At 38.0% G+C, this 10,300-nt stretch overlaps 1 protein-coding gene across 1 annotated transcript in view; it reads left to right on the top strand.

Moving 5' to 3' along the window:
* Positions 1 to 10,120: 10,120 nt before the first annotated feature.
* The window catches only part of LOC149198892 (adenylosuccinate synthetase 2, chloroplastic-like), a 147,440-nt gene continuing 147,260 nt past the window's right edge, over positions 10,121 to 10,300 (top strand). The window contains exon 1 of the mRNA XM_089402200.1: positions 10,121 to 10,284. The gene's annotated coding sequence lies outside the window, so the exon portion shown is untranslated. The remainder of the gene's footprint in view (positions 10,285 to 10,300) is intronic.

Below are 10,300 nucleotides of genomic sequence, written 5' to 3'. Positions count from 1 at the left end.
AACAAAAGTTGGATAAAATGATGGATGAATGAAAGAATAATGCTACATATTCAAGCCAGATAACCACTTCTACTATGATTGACCCCAGACATGGGTGAACACCCCCAGACTACAAGGCTTTTAACCACCAATAACTCACAGTTTGAGGATAAGGTGATGATGAAGAAGACTAACTACACCAGCAGATGCACAAGACCCTGTGATGGCCGACTGCAACCAATTAAAAGGTCTGTAAATCTGGTTTCTAATACACAGACAGGATGACAGCTCTCTATGCATTAAAACAGCATAAACCTACAAGCAATTTCAATGCAACAGCTAAATTATAACATAGAGGTGGGATGACAGCCCCTTACTGTAAAAAATCAACAGCACATGAAATAATGCATGACAGGCAGAGCCTGGAACATAGAAGAGTGAAAAATGAGCAATTGATAGCAAAGAAGCTTGTATTAGTTGGAAATGAAGACCAGAAGCTGCAGGTTACATAATAGTTACAGTCTCCAGAAGTTGAAGCTTACAATAGAATTTCATTCATCTAACACTCATCAACCTATTACATCGTTTTTCTGAGTATATATAGAATCTGTTTACAAAATATCTCTGCTAGGCTATGCGTGGAGGTGTCTTAATGGATCACCAATTGCATTTACAATTTGATATGGGTCTTCTGATTCATTCTGACGGTTATAAATGAACAAAATGGCTCTTTCTATATTTCAGTGTCCTTCCTGAATAGTTGAAATATTATCTTGATAATTTTCAATAACTGCTACTGTCATTGAACTGCTCGAGGAACATTCTTTTCGTCCTTGGCCGTATTGTCTTTGAATGCAGGTAGCTGAGAATTTAATGCACAGAGTACAGGGAGTTGATGGCTTGCTTTCTCCTTTGCACACGCAAAACAGGCCTAAAAACACTGAAGCATACCCTGAAAAACACTTCAAAAATGAACAGGGGCTGAGATGAAAACACTGGCCATCGGATGGATTGCATGGACGATCAAAATATGCTAACCAAAGGCAATGGGAAGGCACAAAGGCGCAATTTGAATATAAGCCGTTAGATTAGAGAAGTGGACGGCGGAGATCATGCTAGAATGACCTATCGGGAGGGAGATGAACAGGGTGAATGAGGGCCGTCAGATCGCGGTCGGGCAGATCCGACGGCGATCGGGTGGCAGAAGAAGGCGATGGTTAATGGGCGGGGAAAACGTTACGATGGATCAACAGGCAGAAGATCGGGCGATGGAGGATTAAGACACGTGCTTCGGGCGATGCGACAGGTGACATGACAAATAAAACTGCGGGCCCGGGCTCTATCAAAATAGAGGGTTACAAATTATATTATATGCATGGTGTTTTAACAAAAACATAAGTTAATAAGATTTATAAAGGGCTATCAGGGTTTCAACGTTAAACATAAAAATACCCAGGGACTAAAAGGAAAAGGGGTGCACGGGGTTGCGAAGGGATTAAGCGGGAAAAATGAAAAGGGGAAGGGTAAAATAAATCTGCCATGAGCTCTTTAGCCGCCAAAACCCATTTTCTAACCAGATTTTAATCCTTACACACTGAAAGTGTAGCAGAGCTAACAGGGCTGCGCAAAGACAGCCTCACAGGCTGCGAGGTACTGATCAGTGCACGTAGCGACGTGCGCGCAGGGTCAAACCGTGGACCACTTGGAACCCATCAGACATCCCCAGGGTGCGGAAACCTTGTTCTAGCACCCTCCCATACTACTTGGGGTGAGACCTCAGTCTGCGCTCCACGCACTGTTTCCGAAAGGGCCAGTAGTACCAAGATTTGTTTGGCTAAATCATCTTCGAACCTGGGTCAAGCCCCAACAAGCCAACATGTAGGGTTTTGGATGAGATTTGATTTACATTCCCAACTTCTTAATAGTTGATTTTAAAATTAGATTGACTTGAGAGCCTAGGTCAAATATTGTTTCTACTTTGGTATGTTTTACTAGAACCCTACTATGGAACAATTCAGTCCTTTTCCATTCGTCAACAAGAGACTCATAAGTATAACTTGAATAAGCATGAAATTTAGAGTTTGAATTAACGTGAAGAGAGTTGTGACCTTGTATGCCCAAAGTTGTAATATGTGTCTCTTCACTAGAATCAGATACAAGGTCATGTTACATAGTTTCCATTGTCCTCTACCTCCCTTTTACACCAAATATCTTTAGCTTCAATTTTGGATTCAACTTTGAACAATTATGTTCATCGTGCCCTTCCTTGTAATGTGTACAATATGGCTTTCTTTCTTCTTTATTGGTTTTCGTTTTCTTCTTTTCCTTTCCCTTTCCTTTTCCTTTGAATTTTCTATTATGAGGTTTGGATGATCTTCCTTGTCATGTTTACCCATGATTTGAATATGGAGAACCTTCACACTAGTTGCATCAATAGTAGTGGGTTCAAAAAATAGTAAAGAATGCAAGATATAACTATGTATAGAACCAATAAATTTCATCACGATTTTAAGTGAATCTAAAGGAATGCCCAATGATAAAGCTTTCTTCATAAATTCTTTTGTGAAAATTTGAAAAAATTTCCCTTTACCTTGCCTCAAATATTTCCATTTATTCATGGCTTTTTGTTGATAACCCAAAGGATAGAATTGATCTCTCAATGAAAAAATAAATTCAGATAAGGAAGAAAGAAGTTTACCCAAATGTTTTCTAGCTTTCCAAGGTTTCCTCTACCACCATATGAGAGAGGTGCCTCACAACAAAAGATATGCTAACTAGATATTGGCCTCATCTTCTTCGATATGTTTCATCCATAAATATACTTCAATCTTTATTATCCAATTATTTAATTTTTATGCATTACATTCTTCGTTAAACATGGAAAAAATAAAATTTACATCTGACTTCAAAAAAAAAATCTTCTTAGAAGATCTTCTAGGCTTATTAGTAGAACAATGAGAAGAAGATGAAGAAGTAGAACATACAATGGAATATGGAGATGGAGGTTTATTAGGTTCTCCTTCATTTTCCTAATTTACCGATGCATGATCGTCTTCTTTCTCTTCCTTCTTGTTTTCCATGTTTTCCAATTTCTTCTCATAATCTGCAAACAATTTGTCTACCTTATTCTCCATGGCATAAAAATCCTTGCATAAATCTTACTCCTCCTCAGTATTGGCATTGTCATATGTCATTTTCCTTCTTTGTATTGCATGTCCAATCTCTGGATCAAAGGATTTAAGTTCACCTTCACCCTTTTTGAGCTTGGCCCTCATTATCATTCACACTCACAAATCACATCAACAAGAAGACCACTCTGATACCAAATATGATCCAAGATATTTATGTCATTGATGTTTACATAATTTCATGAAAAACCACATGTGAAAACACTTAGAGAAGAGGAAACATAAATGAAACCATAAATACAATGCACACAAAAATTTGATAACGGATTTTGTTTAGTGTTGACTATATCTTTGGGCCTTGCTTCAATAGTGGAGAGACCTCTTCATTCATCCAAGCAAAAATAAGGAGAACATATAAAAATACATAATTATACATCCACTCTTAAGAGTTACCTGATAATGGACTACTGGGATCCAAAAACAAACTGTGCTAGTGAAATCATCTTGAAAATTTGAGTATAAACTTGACCATATTCAGTCACTTGTAAGTCTAGCCCCTCGGAGAATCTAAAAAATTCAATGCAAATTTTGTGGGAGAATATTTTTGGAATATTCCCCTATTGGAACCATAAATCCCAATTTAGGGTGTGCATAGTTCTTCCCCTCGGCTCTTGGTTCCAAGTGGGTTTTGGTCCATGTAGGCACCATTTTGGTCCCTCCTCTCGTCGAATACACAATGGTCATTTAGATATAATTTGGTGGGTGATATAACCAACATCGATTTGTTGGCCCAACAGCGACCCTACCATATATTGTCTTTTTCCCATATGGTAGTTCAAGGGTTCAAACCCCATGACCATCAAGTATTGGTATCTTTATAAAATAAAACAAATGTTCCTTGATCACGTATTTTTCCAACCACCCGTTAATTAGTAATGTGACAAAATTCACCATTAAATCCTTTCCACAAGCCACTAGATTAACCATCCCATAAAATAAAATAAAAATTCCATGTAGATTTAACTGGGCCCCATGGGTTGCCACCATGGTGCCATGTGGTGCCAACTAATTGGCCCATGTGGCATCATGCCATTGGTCTCCCTGTACCCAATCAATTTCCCAGTCACCGATCTGTACTGCCATGTGTTGTAATCTAGTTGGACTAGGATTCATACCATCGCTAACAAGATGTTGTCCATACTAATACATTGCGGCGTATGGGAGTGCCACATAGCACCCTAAGGTACGCCTGCAAAAAAATTTGCTATTCGACAAAAACTTCATTTGGTCATAAATTTTGCATACAGTGTCAGATTGAGGCATTATTTGCACTATTAGATTTAGAGTGATGATCTCTTCAATTTGAGGTAGGTTTTCTGATATTTGAAGACTTCAAAATTTTGGTCTTTTGGGATCCTCTTGTATCACTATTTGTGTAATTCATTCAATTCATCAGGGCAATAGGTAATGGAAGTAAATGAGTTGGGTGTGGTATGTTTTTGACACACCACAAGCAACCTTTCCACTTCTGAACTATGAACCTATATCTTCTCCTTCATCTCAATCATTAATTTCACTTTCACATAAATTATATAAACAAATTAATATAGTGACATCTATATGGGGTGCAAAAAAAAGGAATTTTATATAGAGAGGTTGAGAGGGGGGTACAGGGAGAAATTTAGATAGAAGGGTAGAGAGAGGAGTGGGGAGGGGGAGAGAATAAGAGATAAGCGAAGAGTGAGAAAGAGTAATGGAGGTGGAGAAAGAAATATATGGAGGGAGAGATAGGCCAAGAGAGAGGTTGGGGAAGAGTAGGGGAGAGAGATTGAAGGAAAAGTGGAGAGAGGAAGAGAGACCTAGTGTGGGCGAGAATGCGAGAGAGGGTGGCGGTGGGGAGAAGAATCTTCTAGATGTGGATGCATGGAGGGAAATATAAATAAGCTCATATGTGGAAGAGAAAATTTCTTTTGCACAACAGTGTAGAAGGAAATGAACTTGAGTGACCTTTGTCACAAATATGATAAGAATATGACAATTTTTTTCGATATTGATATTCAAATTAAGAAGAACAAAGTGGATGATAATGTTATATTTTGGTTCATTGGCCAACCATATTATAAAGTACCTAGTAAGTTAGCTTGGTTTATAAATGAGTGATCACTCTCATCCAAACCCTTTGGAATCAACAAATATTAAGAGTTAAATTTTATTCAGTTATGTAAGATTATATTTTATATTAGTGTGAATTTTATTAATGGAGTATATTAAGTCAATGTGGTGTCCCTTGGTCCTTGCAATGAAGTGCTTAGAGTCTTTACTTGTGTAAGAAGGATGTCATTTTCATGATAAGGTAAACCCAATACGACATCATCAAGGATTGCAATTATTTTTCATCAATGCAAATAAGGGGAAGTCTAACATCTCTCTAGTCTGATCCCACCAAGTGAAGAGATTGATTAGGTCAAGGAAGAAGCATGCAACTCTCTTCTTGTGACAAAATATAAGACACTAAGTTCATGGTTGTGAAGGCATCATTAGAAAGATGTATAAAAGAATAGAAGTACTAGTTGTCTAAAAGATTTTAGATGCATAAAAATTAAGTGTTCCAAGAGCCAAAAGGTGTGCCACCCAAGTGGGAAGTAAAAAATGAGATATAGATACTACCATATTGACTTTAACCAAACATACAATGTAAATAATAAATTAATCAAAATCTGAAATAATAAATTTATGAACTTGCATAAACCATATGAAATGGAAAATGACAAGTAGTGTTAATATAATGTATGGGCCATTCCTATTATTGTGACATAATTTACAAGTTTTGTAAAAGCTTCTCAATGTGTAAAATAATAGCACATCATAGTGGAGCACCGAATTATATCCAACAAATCTTTATACTATCATCCATAATTTACTGTGATGTCCACACAGCCTTCGCAACAAACCAAAACTGATTGGGATCCTCACTTCCTAGACCCTTGAAAACTCACAACTTCATTGTACTCGACATGTTGAATGGAAGTGGTGGAGATGGCAGTGTAGGCGAGGGTGTGTGTTGTGGAGGTGAAGGTGGAGGTGGGGTGGATGGATGATGTGTCCTTGAAAAACCTTGTCTTATCAATTGGATAGCACTATGTGGTGAGGCCTATACCGCTCCTTCCTCGTTACTGAAGGAGGTCCAATCATCGTGCTATATTCAGGCCCTGCTTTTTCTTGGTTTCTAAAGCTTCATCCACTTCACGTAGATCCAAAAATCAAGGCAATGGCGTAACTCGCTTTTCACATAAGAGCATCTTAATCCAAGTATTCAAAGATCTTAAATACTTACCTCGCGGTCCCTTGAAGAAGCGTCACTCTGCTTCACTTAACTGACTGAAGTATCAACTGCGAACTTTGTCACAAATCCTCCTATGACCCAATCAAGCCAGTGATCAACAGCGTGCGTGATCTTATCCTCAAAATCTTCCAATCTCCGCACTAATTCCGGGGTCCACACTATTGGACCGTCAAGCCTCCACCTTCCTTGGTCGTCTGCCAATTTAGCTATTCACTCATACAGCTTGATCAGGAAGGTGCAGAAAAAAAGTTTCGTGTATCTCAGTGTATAAATATTTGTCCAACCATTCTTCTTTTGACAAGTGCAGGTTCATGTTCTCCTGCACCGTGAATTCGTGCATCTTCCTATCCAACCAATTCTAAATTTCCTTTTTGGTCGAATTCCAGTGATGCGACATCACACATCTCTTTATGTAGATCCCCGTCTCGGCAACAGAACCATTTGTTGGCTTAGGGGGTCCTAACCCAGGTTCAGAGTTAGTTACACCAAACAAATCCCTACACTACTTGCCCTTTTGGCATCAATCCGCGGTGCGCAAACTGAAGTCTTACCTGAAGTAGTATGGGGGGACACTGAAACCAAGTTTCTGCACCCAGAGATCAGTGTGATGCCCTTTTCACACCCTAGATCTGCCTTCACGTAGACCTCCAAGCCCTTAAGACCTGGTATTGTATCTTCCCTCTAATGGCCTCTAGACCTCCGCGAAGGTCTACGATCGTATTTTGTAGATTCTAAACATGAAAATTAGCTACTTACATGCACCATAGGTTGTCCTTAGATCAGTATTTACTTACTTCTAACTAAGTACTTGATAAACATAATAGAAAGTCCTATTATCTTCGCATAATCACTTATCATTAATTGCATTCAGTTAATTGAATGTATCCATTAAATTCGCGCATCAATACAACATTATTTCATAAAGACATCATTCATCATAACATATATCACAAAAGTAAGGAGATAAAACATAGGAATTTCTACTACAGTCGTCTTTATCGATCTTCAGTAAAGGTTTAGAGACCTAATCTTCCCTGCGCACTTAGCTGCAGACACTACTCTAGGCCTCTGCGCACTTAGCTTCAGAGCCTTTCTTCCCCTATTTGACCTACTTCTCTGTGCTATTACTTCACTTCTATTGACCCATTACATCTAAGACATCTCTCTTAGACTCTTTAAGACACCTATTTATACAATCCCATGGTCCACAGACCATGGGTAGATCTAAAAAACTGACTCAAGTTTACATAAACAAGGGTAAAGACCATATTTGACTCTTGACTAGCTACGCGCTCCGTGTCCACAATTTGCGGAGAATTTACATCTTTTTACATCAAAATTTGGGCTTTTGCCCCAAAAAACTGACCCAGGGGACCCCATCCGAACACTTAATAAACAAAAAATGTATGCTTATGACATGTGCAGAGGTGAGTTGAAAATAAATGGTGTAGTCTAACTTATAGACGAAATGGTCTCTTTCACGACATTTTTCCGGGTTAATTTTAATCAAAATTCGACATGAATTTTTAAAAACTTGATTTTAATTTGTTTAATCTGCATAATTTGACTGTCTCAAGAGCTTTTCAGGGTGTTGAATCCATTTATGCATTCAAAAATGTATTTTAAACAACAAAAAATCTTAAATTGAAACAATACGATTTATTCGCATTAGTGTGACATAAATTAAAAATTTTGTAAAAGCTTTTCAATGTGTTAAATATTACCGGGTCACAGTGTAGCGAATAATGATATCCAACAAAATTAGAGACGACAAACAAAGAAAAAACATTTGAATAGTGGAAATAATAAATTTATGAACTTGCATAAACCATATGAAATGGAAAATGACAAGTAGTGTTAATATAATGTATGGTCCATTCCTATTACTGTGACATAAATTAGAAGTTTTGTAAAAGCTTCTCGATGTGTAAAATAATAGCACTTGATAGTTCCACAACATACAAGTCTATATGCACCAGCTTACAGTGGGGCACATGCTGAGGGCATAGCCATTGCAAACACCTGCAGGCTGTAACAAACTTCAATTATTTCTGAAGTTCACCATTATACAATTTCTATGCATCCCTTTCATTGCAGACAAATCCATTACTCAACGGTGAATCTAAATATTGGGAATCTGAATTCCTGACTACAATCTTGATATTTGCAGGGGTGCTGACATTTGTGAGCCCCTCTGCCATCACAGGCTGAAATAACTCCAAATCACTATATTGCTCCAGAAAATGTCTCCTGCACTCCTCGGCTGCCTCTCTTCGTGTAGCGACCAATGATATCCAACAAAATTAGAAGCGGCAAACCAAAATATACATTTAAATAATGGAAATAATAAACTACTCAAAATCTGAAATAATAAATTTATCAACTTGCATAACCCATATGAAGTGGAAACTGAGCAGTAGTGTTAATATAATGTTAAGATAACATAGTGAAGACAACTGAGAGGCATATATGTTTTCCAGTACATGTTTTTTTGATTAATTTTAAATAAAATTGGTAGGAATTATTAAAAAACAAAAAAATTACATGAAATTGTTTTAAGAAAAATTTATTCCATTTATAAATTAAACACTCTAAATAATAAATTAGATTCTTTTCTAAAATTGTTTTAAGAAAAAATTATTCCATCTATAAATTAAACACCCTCAATAATAATTTTCTCGAACAACTCCACTCAATTTAACATATTGGTTTGTTTTTTTAATATACTCTCTTCAGACTTTGGGGTCGCGGTTGCCTAAATTTTTGTGTCCGACTCAACATGGTATATGAGCTTAGGCGATTTTACCGCTAAACGTATATTTTCTTATTCAACATGTTCACTCATCCGTGTCAACACTGTATTTAGCATTGCACTGTTCACGGTTTAACCAGTGTTTTTTTTGTTCATTTAGAAATCCCACTTCTCACCTCAATACAATTTTTTAATTTTTCGCCTCACTGATCCCACTACTCGCTACTGATTTGAAAGGTTTATCTTCAAATTTTATATTTTTATGCTGTAAGGCGTTTCGTTTCGCTCTGAAATGAATTTCCTAAAATCTACTTATCATTCCAGTGTGCCGTTAGATTATGGGTTAGACGATTATAAGATTGTTAATCGTTCGATCCAGGGAAGGTAGGGAAGGTAGATCAAGGGAAGGTAGTTGAGTGATTGCAACTGTTCACGAACCCTTGCCTGAATGCTGGTAGATCAGAGCCTGAAAGATTTGCCTGTACCCTTTTCGTCTTCTCCGCTCTTGCTTCCCGTGCTGCCTGACAGACCTCTGAAACGGGCTCCATCGAATCTCTGGGGCAAATTTTATTCATGGCTTTCCTGAATGTTTAGCTGTTTCCTTCTGTTCAAATCCTTCAGTTTCAGCCCCCTTTACCCCAGTTCCATTCTGGATTACCCTCCGAGATAAAAAAAAGAAGCTATCTGCCTGAACTGGATCATAGCTTCTGCCAGGGATTTGGGGTTTTTATGGTTTCTCAATCCGCGGTCTGTGGGAATAAATGGCATCTGCGCTGATTAGCGATCTCTGTGTTCCGAATTTGCACGGATTTTCGCATGATAAGAAGAAGAGGCAGCAGGGGTTGCGGTCAGGGTTTGCGCATTCTGTGAACTTGCATTAGGCTAAAGGTCGAATTGTACTGTAGAGTAGAAGGATAAAATGCAATGCCAGCGTCGAGGAGGCCGACGCAGAGAAAGCGGAAGATCCTTTTAAATCCCCGAGTCACGTGTGTGCAGTGCTGGGAACTCAGTGGGGTGACGAAGGAAAGGGCAAGCTCGTTGACGTTTTAGCACAGCGCTATGATATTGTGGCCCATTGTCAGGTACTTACCCATCCTC

This window comes from Pinus tabuliformis, chromosome 2_1 (assembly GCF_031772625.1).
Source record: "Pinus tabuliformis cultivar Carrire ecotype Pingquan chromosome 2_1, CPIR1, whole genome shotgun sequence".
Lineage (NCBI taxonomy): Eukaryota > Viridiplantae > Streptophyta > Pinopsida > Pinales > Pinaceae > Pinus > Pinus tabuliformis.
The sequence above is the reverse complement of the archived record's forward strand: the minus strand, read 5'-3'. Positions and strand labels throughout refer to the sequence as shown.